Genomic DNA, 12,856 nt, shown 5'->3' on the forward strand with positions numbered 1-12,856 from the left:
GAGAGGGAGACGGCGCTGACAGAACAGCTTTTCCTCTTCACTTCCTCTGAATTTACACTGAAGCCGAAGACTGCGTCACTGTGACAGACTGTACACACCCTCTCTTCCTCAGGGCCTCTCTCTCCATTCCTCTCTCTCGCTCTGAACCTCTCTCCCGCGCATTCTAGTCTCTCTCCATCTCTCTGCCATTTGCTCCTGCAGCCCTCTTGCACATCCTTCTTTTTAAAATCTATTTATTACTGTCTATTTGAATAGTTTCTCGTTTAATCTTTCACATTCCACATACAGTGGCCTCCAACATTGTTGGTACCCTTGATAAAGATTACCAAATAAAGGCTGTAATAAAAACAACATGGGTAATGAATGATATTTTGTTCTCAAACAATGGGAAAATGATATTATTTAATGCTAATACAATTGCTCAGAAAAATGCTATTTTAACAAGTAATCTTGTTGACTTCCTAACAAGACAAAATTATTAGTGCTCTCGTTTCAGTACTTTCTTCACCCTTTGCTCATAAATATAAAATGACTGTTGCCTCCTATATAGTTTCATGAGATCGATGAACATATGAGGGGGCACCTTTGACCATTGTCTCAAAAAATATTTCAAAATCTGATTGCGCTTGTGGACTGCTCACTTTAATTCAAACCACTAATTCTTGATCCGATTCAAGTCTGGAGGCTGACGTGGCCATTGCTAAACAGAATTGTGTGGTCAACTAACCGTTTCTTGGTTAAAGTGTCCGTGGGAATCATTGTCTTGCAGAACAATCCACTTTTTAGCTTCCTGGGGAGATACTAGTTTGTTGAACAAAATGTCTTCGGTCTTTCCGGAGCTCTAGATTCCACACTGACCTTAACAACAGTCCCAGGACACACAGATGTGAAACAACCCCATGGCATCAAAGATCCACCGCCATATTTCACAAGATTTATCAGATATTATATTCAATGTAAGAGTCCTTCCGATCCCAAACCCAATGCTGATGGGCGTGGCCAAAAAGCTCAATTTCGAGCTCATATGACCATACCACCTGGTTCCAATTAAAGCTCCAGTTACCTGTGTTGGTTATTTTATGCAACCTTTTCTTGGTCATCTTTTTAAGGGTTGGGTGAGGCTCAAGGGAACATGGTAGAGCCCCCCCTACCCTGCCTGTGGGCTTGAAAACTATAACCTTCCAGCCCAACTGCCCAGCTTTTTATGAGCGATTGGAATGGAACACACTTTTTATCACAATAAATAAATACGATAAATAAATGTGCACTGGGGTCTAGTGTGAGCTGTTCAGTTCACCTCAGAGGGAATCTGGACAGACCACTCCCCACCACCACCACCACCAGGGTTGATGTAGGACCCATCGATCTCTGGTGTGCTTTTCACTGCAGTTGTGGCTCTGGCGACAGGAGTACATAGCACCTCTCTCTCTCCCTCACTTACCCCTCTCTCCTGCAGCTTAGCCGTGTGTGTGTGTGTGTGTGTGCATGAGAGAGAAAGAGAGAGACAGGGAGAGAAAGAGGGTGTGTGTGTGTGCATGTAAGAGAGAGGGAGAGAGAGGGAGTTAGAGGGTGTCCGTATGTGTTTGTGTGTGGCAGAGAGAGAGACAGAGAGAGACAGGGAGAGAAAGAGGGTGTGTGTGTGTGTGTGAGGGAGAGAGAGGGGAGGGGGGTGGGACAGTGAGAGGGTGTGTGTGTGTGTGTGTGTGTGTGTGCGTGCCAGGCTTTGTAAGGGGATGCGCTACACTGGTAACTTAGGCCGGAGTGGAGCCTGCAGCCATCAGTGTATAAAATCACACTGCAGTGGCACACAGTGTGAGCAGTTGTGTACTTACAGTGGATTCTCTCTGATTAATTTATGTTCTATATATGCGTAATATAATCAATCACCGTTGCTTTTGTTTTAAGGCATGCGCACGAAAATTAGGCAGGAAAAACTGCAACCCTGCACTGTAATATTTATAACTGACATTTTGACTTTCAGGCTGAAATATATTTTTCCATATTTTTCATTCGACGAAAGGAACGCAATCACGAAGGCCCTTTGGCCAGATCTGAGTAGCCCCGCAGGCACAGTGGCCCTCTAGATGCAGGGTTGAGCAGCCCTGCACACGAGTATGGGCACCCAGGGTGCCCATGCTGTCTGCCCTTGTCGTAATCGCCATGCCTACAGACTCCGCTGCTCGCCGATTGGCTGCTGAGGCTCGGGGCTAACGCCCACTCCCGGAGAGACCCCCCTCCGTCGCGGTGTTTACGGTGCTGTGATCTGACAGCAGTGAACACAGGGGGTCCCTCTGGTCTCCCCCTGCCGAGCCCACCTCTCTCCACGTCTGCACCAATCCCGTCTCACCGCCTCGACACATTTTTGCACATTGTCTTTAACGTCCAAATAGATTTTGCCCATCGCCTTTGTTGTCGGAATATTCTGTTTAACCCCTTTTCTTTGTTGTCGGAATTCTGTATGACCCTTTCTCTTTGTTGTCGGAATTCTGTTTGCCCATTGTCTCTGTTGTCTGAAAAGCTCAAGTCCATTGTCTTTGTCGCGATTCCGCTTAACCGATGTGTCCTTTTTGTTTGATGGAACAGATAGGGGGGGCCATTGTTTTAGTTATCGCTGGCGGTCGGGCCGGGGGTTTCCATGGCGGTGAGACACCTTTGTGTTCCTGTCAGAGTCGCTCAGCCGCGCTGCAAAGCGTCCCCAAAACGCGGGCGAGCACCTTCTTCAGAAACGCCTCTCCTCCTCTGCACATCTTCCCTCCGCTAACGCTAAACCAACAGAGCTTCAGCGCTCGCGTTTTTTTTTGAGTCGAACACACGGAGTACCCACAATGCAAAGCGCCATTTGTGAAATGAGCCTATCTCCTCCAACTCTCCTTTCCTCTGGAAAGCCAGTGCCCTTGCTCGAAAAAGCAATAAATAAGAGAGAAACCGAAGTGGACGCGGGAAGACGGAGGGTGAGGTAATGGCGTGGGGAGCGGGTCTTGGGCAGAATGGCGGGGTCGGCGAGTGACGGGCGAGGTCAGGGAAGCTCTCTCCGCGCCAGTCCGCCCGCGGGGGTCACTGCTCATCCCGGGCTCTGCGGTAGAAAAGTGGCCGGCGCTCAAGGTCACCCTCCGGACAGGCCATTACCCACAATCCATCTCTTTTAATCCTGAGCTCAGAGGCAGTGGTCTGCCTTATTTTTTTCCCTCCAAATCTTTTTTGGTATGACTCAGCTCATGACCAAGCCGGCGCATGTTTTGCGGGCAGAACCGAGAGGATCCTGTCAGATGTGATGACGACCCGCGGCTTCCTGCTAAAAGTAGACGGGACCACTTCGCTCGTAAAGATTTAGGAAGAAGATCAAAGGAATATACTAATGAAAAAAAAAAGGTTGCGCTGCTCAGCTTTGCTCACCATTTGCCTACAGTCTATAGGGAATCCAGGGCTGCACCAAGCCATGTTCGACCACCCCAAAGGCTTCTTCCACTACTACATGACCTGGCAAAGTCTTCCATGCATTGACAGCTCTGTGTAAGAAAACACGTCCCCTCAATCCAATTGTGACATCACAGCCGATACAATACAATGCCCCTGTGGGTCTCCGCCCCTTTGTGTGTGTTCTGAAGGGCTTATTGAGGGCCTTAGCTACCGTTGTCATGGGCGGGTTCAAGGTCACGCCAACTTCACCTGGTGGAGACTCCCTTACTGCCATGATACGACCCGCCCAGAGGTCATACGCACCACCGACATCCAATCAAACAACACCAAATTTGCATTTCCTGCTCAGTTTCACTGGCTGGCTGGTGATAGATATAAATGATAGAGTAATGTCAATTCCTGTACATACCTGCCCAGACCACAGATACACACACACAAACACCTGCACTGGTGCAAACACACAGACATTCTTGTACGTGCACGCACACATGCACACATGCCTGCTCAGGTGTAGACACATGCTCATACATGGACACACACACACACACAGACATACACGCAGACAGCTGCTCAGATGTAAACACACAGGCATGTTTGTAAATACATACACACACTCACACACCTGCCGAGGTGTAGACACAAAGACATGCTCCTACATGCACACACACCTGCTCATATGTAGACACACAGACATGCTTGTACATGCATGCACACACACACACACCTGCTGAGGTGTAGACACAAAGACATGCTCATAGATGCACACACACACACACACACACACACACACACACACACCTGTGCATATGCAGACACACACATACACACACACAGAAACACATGCTTACACACACACACAAACACACACACACACGCACAGCCTGAACAGGAGCTGTTTCTCCCTCATTCTAATTGGCACAGGTGATGCAGGCTATGCTTTTAAGGTTGCCGTAAAGTCTTTTCTGACCATGTTCAAAGCCGCCCTGAAAAGCTGCTTCAGAGCTCCATGAGAACCGCGCGCGGCAAATGGCTGTCACGGCGACGGCACGCTCAGACTAAAAGGACAAATAAAAGTCTCAATTCAGCGACTCCCTCCACTCACTGAATATTTTCTGCTCATCACTGCTTCGTTTAAATGAACATCTCTGCCACTTTTCAAATATCTCTTTCATTTCTGCTCTGAGAGAGAGCTTTCACGCTCTGATCAAAGGACACATTATCCTCCGTGTCCAAATTAAGACTCAAATGTTCAAACTGCCTCTTTGACATCCGCTGTTCAAAGGTAATCAAAGTGTGAGGGTTAATTGCAAGCTTTGTTTGAGAATACCTGCACGCGGTCTCCGAAGACGATTTCAAGTTTTATAATTAATCGTGAAACTTGAACGTCTTGCTCTCTTTTAGTCTCCCTGAGGATTTTTGTTTTTAATAAAATGGGGGGAAAAGAATAAAAATGTAGTTTTCAGGCCCAATTGCCTGTAAGTAGGGGCTAGTGATCAGTGCATTCCACGTGCTCAGAGGTGAGGTCAGTGAATGGCGGGGGTGGTGGGGGGGGGGGGACAGCCTGTGGCCTTGTTCCCATCAAGCACCAGGAGAGAAAACTGGGAGAAGGAATGACGTGCGTCAAAAATTTCAGACAGTAAATCAAGCCAATATTCATATCATTGACATTTGAAACTCATTTCAACAAATCGTTTTTGAATCCTTACAAATCATCACATTGCTGATGATAATGAAAAATATAATTCTATTACCATCATACCTGTAATTACTACTTAATTTTCTCCATTAGAAGTTAAATATTTAGAATACCAGCTTTCACAGCACACAGTACCACACTAAAGAATGTTTACCAAGTCCAACTATGCTGGTCTCTCCACGTACAGCACGGGTTGTAGGCAACTGCATGTTCCACTGTACAGTCTACGTAGCACGGAACGGGAGCCATTGACCATTTAAACCCCACAGTCCACACAGTACTACAGGAGAGTCAGACTATTTTACAACCTACAGTCCACACAGTACGACAGGAGAATCTATGACTACAGCATTTTACAGCCTACAGTCCACACACCAAAAATGTCATCAATTATACATTAATATCCCTTACGCAAATTGAAGGCTTGCTGTATACAGCTGGGTGCCCGCATGAGCCTTGTCAAGCACGCGAGAGCAGCGCCCCATCAGGGATTCAAACACACAAACGCCTGGGTACTCCGACTGTTGCCTAGGAAACGCAGCCGTTAATGATGTCAGGCCCGCGTTGGCGTGTGATGTGGCGTGCCGCAGGCAGGGGTGTGGGGGGCGAGCGCGTTTGGGCGTATGTGTGAGGGCCGCACCTGAGCAGACGCAGCTCCGAGGGGCACAGGGGGGCGGCGGCGGCAGGCGGAGCGGCTCCCGCTCGCAGCAAGGGCGCTGCAGAGGACACGCGGGCTCCGCTCAGCCACGGCTCAGCGCCTCAGTGAACATTGCAGGAGGACGATCAGGAGCCAGCCGCAGATCCACGCGGAGAGAGAAGCCAAGAGTCTCCACGCCGCCCGGACCAGCGGCGGATCGTTTTAATGAGCGAGCCGAGTACCTGGTCACCCACACAACGTTATGCAGCGTCCCTCTCATTCCTGCACCTCTGCTCGTTACCCAGCACCCCCCTCACTTCTACGCCCCCACATTATCCATAATCCCTTTTATTCCCATGCTCCCACACATGACCCAGAATCCCGCTCACTCCCATACCGCTACTCATTACCCAGCATCCCTCTCACTCCCATACCCCTACTCATTACCCAGCATCCCTCTCACTCCCATACCCCTACTCATTACCCAGCATCCCTCTCACTCCTATACCCCTACTCATTACCCAGCATCCCTCTCACTCCCATACCCCTACTCATTAACCAACATCCCTCACTCACCCATACCCCTACACCTTACCCAGCATCCCTCACTCCCATATCCCTACTCATTACCAAACATCCCTGACTCCCATACCCTAAGTCCTTACCCAAAATCCCTCACTCACATACCCCTACTCATCACCCAGCATCCCTTGCTCTCCCATACCCCTACTAAATACCCAGCATCCCTCACACCCATAAGCCCACATCCCTTTCATTGCCATAGTCCCAGCCATTACCCAGTATTCCAGTCTTCCAGAGATTACCCAGCATCACCCTCTTCCACAAATTTCTCAGCACCTTCCCCTTTCACAAAAATGCTGAAGCCTTTTCTGAACTACTTGGATCAAATGCTGCCACTGCACCCAGAGACACTGAGCAAAACCAGAAATGTTTGCGTACCGGTAAACCACTCTGTTCATTTTGGGGATTAGTAGTGTGCAAAATGAACACACCATAAAAAGCATCATCAGATATGGACAGTCATAATGAGCACTGTCCCCAGTGCAAGACTGCGTCACCTCAAAGTGCACAGAGAGACGATTTCATGAAATCAAGTTACCGTAAAAATATCCCTTTTCACAGATCAACAGACCGCTGATGTGGTAGGAAGTCACCAGAGCAGACGACGCTCTTCTCGTATTTTTCTGGACACAGATTTTGTTTCCGGTTCTGCAGCATGGAGGATAATCAAAACACCATGTGGAGATGCTCCAGCCAGAATCGAGGCTACATGTATCACACCCTCTCCTGATTTCTGACACAGCACTGCATCTTACAAAGGCCACTGGGTTTATGAGCTATCCTGGGGCTAGTCTGAAACACGCAGGTGCCCTGCGGAACATCTAGAAATGGAAGTGCCAGTTCGGGAGATTAGTTTCCAGCAATCTGATTGGTTTGCATTTTAGGCAATGTTATGGCATAGGTCAATTCCGTGAGCTGGCATGAACCCCCCAGCATTAATTGGAGCCTCACCGACACAAGATCACGATTTCTCAGAAGTCCCTGACCACTGGTGTGAGTCAGCCAGCTGGTCAGTGCGTCAGTCAGTAACAGGAACCACCAAATGAATCTCCAATGGTTACATCCAATAAAGGAAGAGGAATGGACTACAGTCACCTGACCAAGACACATTGCCATTGGTCTAAAGGGTGGAGCTGTCGAGCTTTGGGCAGAGACAGCAGACAAGTGAGCTGCCCTGGGCCTGACCGCACTGGGGAGGAGAGGTCCGGAGGAGGTGGCAGAATGTTTCAACGGCTGACTGAACCCACCAATGAGGAGGGGCAAGGATGGGGGATGGGGGATCGGGAGTGGGGTCTCTGTCCAATCAGGACAGAGGGCAATCAGGGCAGCTGAGCGCTATAAGCAGACGTGAAGCAGCCACAATTGAACCCCCCCCCCCCCCCCCCCCCCCCCCCCCGACTGACTTCCTCACCTCCCACGCTCCTCACAGCCCTGACAGGGCCATGACACAGGGCTCCCTAAAACACCCACCATGGCTGAGGACCCCCACCTCTATAAAACCACTCATTTGGCACCTCCATCCAACCAGCACTATGGGGGGCTATACAGGGGCTATTTAACACGCATGTACATGGAAGCCTTTATAAGTGAGTACATGACGCACCATGTAGTGTAGCTATTTGTAACAAATGGAAATATAAATGTTTAATAATTAGGATTTATGGATTATTATTATTAAGGAGTAATGTTTATTTTAATTGAAGGTCAAACTGTGTAATTCATGAAATACTGAAAATTTGAATTCAATATTTTTAAAAACGTAAAATATATATATAGTTCGTTTTTTTGTTTTCAATTTTGCAGTGTACCCCCCCCCCCCCCCCCACCACCACCATGTCGCATACTCCAGCGAATGCAGCCTGCATAAAGAAGAGGGATTAGGAGCTACAATGCGCTGCTTTTCACCAGGTGAAAGAGTGACCGGCTCAAATGACTGATCAGTTGACAGAAACCACTCCCATTCACGCCATAAACGCTCCTGCCAGTCTGCTACAAACAAGCTCACGCAGGCTATTACTCCAGACAAACATAATTTCTCTTTCTGCTGAAAAAATTGATACCTACATTTACAATATCTGTATTTGCAGGGAATACATTTATAATACATGACAAAGTTTGCCTGTGTGTCAGAGAACATGAACAAATCTGTTGACTTCCATACATGCAGGTTTTGTTTGAATTGCACAATTGGAGGTGGTAGTAGATTGGATATTTACATATTCAGTATATTTGACGAATCTCTGTAATTGTGGTGACTGTGTTTCTCATAAGGGTGATATAGTGATTGATTGCTCTCTGCAGTGTGAAGAGCATTCGAGGAACAGGGCCACAGTGTTTCCATTCAGGACTGGCATACAGTTCAGTGACCAAGGAAACAAAAACTCTAAAAACAGTTAAATTATTTAAAGGAAAATTATAGGTCATACAGAACCCAGCGCGGTAAGCTATTCCATAGCTCTCTAGCTTCTCTGTCATTCTCCTAATCTCTCTCTCGCACACACAAGCTCTCTCTTTCTGCCAGTCTTCTACACTCACTCGCCCTCTCTCTCTCTCTCTCTCCCACTCGTCACTCATCTCCCTCTTATCTCTCCCTATCTCCCATCTCTATCTCCTCTCTCTCTCCCCATCTCTCTTCCTCTCTCCTTCCCTCTCTTTGTCTCCCTCTTATCTCTCTCTCTCTCTCTCTCTCTCTCTCTCTCTCTCAGAGAGAGGGTACTGTCAGGAGGCATCTGTCTCAGTCATCTGTGACATGGCAGACCGGAGCGGTGCTGCGTTCAGCAGGATGCAGCTGCCGCTGAGCCCCGTGTTTCGGAACGCCCCCCTCCCCCATCGCCCCATCGCCCGCACATTAACGGGGAACCGTCTGCCCAACAACCCCCCCACCCCCCACCCCACCCCACCACCACACGAAAAATTAAACTGATCGATCCCACTGATGCCAATACTGTTAGACAGACAAACCTGGTGAGGGCTACACCAGCCATACTCATCAGCCAATCAGCTGCACTTATGCATGGCTATGCCCTTTGTCACCTTTCAGCCGTATCGGTGAATTATGGGGACCGTCAACAGACAGAACTTATCAGGACCTCACCATTCATAAAGTCCTCATAACGCACGTTATGTCTTGCACCAGAAGTTTGGTTGCCTCTGTATTTCAGGTAACCCGGGGCAACCAGGATGTTTCATCACAGTGAGCAGAGGAGGCAGAAAGAATCCTGGTTCAGTGTACCACTGCCACAGCTGAAGCTGCTGCTTCTGCTGGTGCTGCATTTGTTGTTGTTGTAAATGCTGAGGCCGGACAACTACTGATACTGCGTGAAAATGATTCCACAAAGCCCCACCCCCCCCCCCCCCCCCGACAATAAAAATAAACAGTGACACGTTATCTGCGCACACGCAAAACCTCATATCCTCGGTAGAGCCCCCAAATGAAAATACAGGCACATGCCTTCTAAGCCTTTTTCATACCCCTAAACACTAAGACCCCCTGCCTCCCCCCCTCAAAAAAACAAAACAAAACCCACACATCACACTGCAGAACAGATTGTCCCAAGCCCGGAACGTTCCCTCCGTTTGCAAAACCCCAGTGCAGATAAAGAGGAAGACGGTACCTGCAGCGACTGTCAGCCTCTCTCTTCCTCTCTCGCGCGCTCTGTCTCCACGCTGGACCCTCCTGCAATGTGAAAATGGCACCAGTATTCCCTGTCCGAGTTAGCCTCTCTCGCTCGCTCTCTCTCCCCCTCTCTCTCTCTCTAACGTGCCTTCCTCCTTCCTTTCCCTGCCATCTTCACTTTGGGGGGAGGAGGGGATGGGGGGTAGGGGGTGGGAGGCCCCTGGGGAATAGGAAAGCAATTAGAAAGCAGCCCTGTAGCTTCCAGACCGAATGTATAATAGAATTAGCAGAGTGGGCTGCGACTGCTGCGCTGGTGAATCTAACAGCCAGTCCCCCTCACAAGCGAACCAGTGAGCGGCTGCGTGTGTGCATGAGTGTGTGTGTGTGTGTGTGTGTGTGTGTGTGTGTGAGAGAGAGAGAGAGAGAGAGAGTCAGAGAGAGAGGGGGGAAGAGCGCGTGAGAGTGACTGATCGTCTATGGTCCTGGGTGAGTGTGTGTGTGTGTGTGGGGGGGGGGGTGTTGAAGGCGAAGGGAGGGTTTTGGGGGCTGGGCGGGGAGGGGGGGAATGGGATGCAGCAAAATGGAGGGGGGGGGGGGACCACCTGCTCCGGTGCTGTCAACCGCAAGACGGCAAAAAAGGAGGATGCCTGCCTGCGATGTTTACTGTGAGGTTCGCTCTCCCTCTGCTCTGTACGAGTGGGTGGCAGAAACGGTACGCAAGAGAGATAGAGGGGGAGAGGGAGAGCAATAGAACGGCAACTAGAAGCCTGTTTTCCTGTGATGGAGAGAGTGCGAGTGAGAGTGAGAGAGAGAGAGAGAGAGAGAGAGAGAGAGAGAGAGAGAGAGAGAGAGAGAGAGAGAGAGCGTAGCAGCAGCTCAGTATCTGTGTGTATGACTGTGCCATGAATGACAATCAGGATGAGAAGGGGGCGGTACCACCCCCCACTTCCACCCCCTCCATTTTTTTGCTCTCTCCAAAGCCCACCTTGTCAACCTCAGCCTCCTCTCAGAATACTGAGACTGAGCAGCCCGGACTAATTTGGATGCTGTGCAGGAGCGTGCTTTTGCTCCCCTTGTTCAGACCCGCACCGTCTCTCTCTCCCCTTTTTCATGCTCGCTCGGCCGTTTTCGCGGATCCGCAGAAAGGCGGCAGCACGAGGTCTTCCGCAAGCCAGTCTCCTGACGCGAGATGTTTTCACTTGTAGTAAAAACAGTGCTGAATAACATTTGAAATCTGCTCCCCCAAGACCCCACCCCCCCCCCCCCCCCCCCCCCACCCCCTTCCCTCCATGTTTTTAGAATTTCGCATCATGCAGTTTCTTTTGGATCATAAATAGCAGGACGGAGTGACTTCCGTGAATGAACTGAGGAATTTAGAAAGGAATGGTTTTAAATTTGATATAATTTGAGATGCACTGACTTGACGTGGAAGGAAGTGCAGCCGCCTGACCTTGAAGATCAAATCTGCTATTAATCAGAAATGCATACATGGGGGTAGTGGAAACACACACACACCGGCACACATTGTTTATTGTCGCAGGTTAAATCACAGCGGGCAAATTTGGGACAAATCAGCTTTGTACACCAAAGAGGGAGGGTTATTAATACGACTGACACACACAAATCGCGAGCTTTGAATTCAGTGTAAAAAAAAATGGTGAAATAGCCAGTTACTGTTCGTTACTAAGAAAATGCGAACGCGTTTCCTGTAGACGCACCAACTCCTGCGCTTCTTTGATTTTTTTTTTCTCCTTTTTTTTGGTGAATGCCTTCGCGCCCCTCATTATAGCCAGGGCTCGCGGGATCACACCAATCTGCGCGTTTCATCAGTGTGCGCGCGGTGTCGCTATAATGGGATTTACCGGTGCTAGGAAGGGAGCAGTAAGCTCCGGATAACTGAACAGAACTGCGCCTGCTAATTAGACTATGTGCGCGGCGTAAATTAGCCCCAACACCGAGTTAGTTGGAATGCCTTATTAAACTATTATAGCTCATCCAATTAAGCGAACCATTGCCCGGAATGTTATTTATTTATTTTGATTCGCAAAATATTTACCAGTAACATGTAGCCTACCATCAGCTCCACTTTTCAGAAACTCCCGAATTTAAGACAAAGGCCTACAGAATGGCATACCAGATATATCCACATTAATTGTGACGATCGTATTAGTACTGCAGTAAACACATTCGACCGACTACGATGTGAAAGGGAACTGCGATTTAAAAAGAAAAGTTTTTAATTTGCACGAACCGTTGGGAACAAACTCGCGATACAAAATAAAAATAACCAATAACAAAAATCTTACGAGCACAATATTGAACAGGCTAAACGCGATGGTAAATAAAACGGGGGAGGGACCAGCAATTTTGGGCAGATGGGTGCACGTGCTTAGAGATAACTGGAATAGTGCTGTTGTGGGAGAGGTCGGGGCGGAGGTCTATTACCATGGAAACGAGAGGATAGCGGTCCAGTTCATTGTCTGCCAACCTGATGTAATCCCCCATATATTGCAAGGTTAATGTAAATGGAAGTGCGTAAGCCTGTGCAACTCTCGCCCGATCGTGGATAAGGGAAGCGATAAAATACCAGCGCCTCGTGATGGCACATCTGAGAGTCGTTTCCTGCAGTCAGCTGCCTCAATTGCAGCTGGAAGCGATGACCTCATCATATCTAGCCTCGGCGTACAAAAGTGGTATTTCATCTTAACTTTATCTAGGTCGGATACGACTCAACAAACCGTCCCGAAACCATAGCGGACGTTCACCAACAACGTTACTACAAATCCCTCCGTGCACGTCATACGTCTTAATTAAAAATGTATAGTTATCGGTCAGAGCAAGTGCGTCTTTACATTACAGATTGGTAGGCTAATTATTTATTGTGTATTCGTCGTAACCAGGCGAAAGC

General features: G+C 48.7%; 1 protein-coding gene across 1 annotated transcript in view; it reads right to left on the reverse strand.

The window, feature by feature from the left end:
- Nucleotides 1-10,345, reverse strand: part of LOC118216160 (retinoic acid-induced protein 1-like) — a 64,190-nt gene extending 53,845 nt beyond the window's left edge. The window contains exon 1 of the mRNA XM_035397200.1: nucleotides 9,947-10,345. The gene's annotated coding sequence lies outside the window, so the exon portion shown is untranslated. The remainder of the gene's footprint in view (nucleotides 1-9,946) is intronic.
- Between the last annotated feature and the right edge of the window lie 2,511 nt (nucleotides 10,346-12,856).

Source organism: Anguilla anguilla, chromosome 17 (genome assembly GCF_013347855.1).
Source record: "Anguilla anguilla isolate fAngAng1 chromosome 17, fAngAng1.pri, whole genome shotgun sequence".
Classification (NCBI taxonomy): domain Eukaryota; kingdom Metazoa; phylum Chordata; class Actinopteri; order Anguilliformes; family Anguillidae; genus Anguilla; species Anguilla anguilla.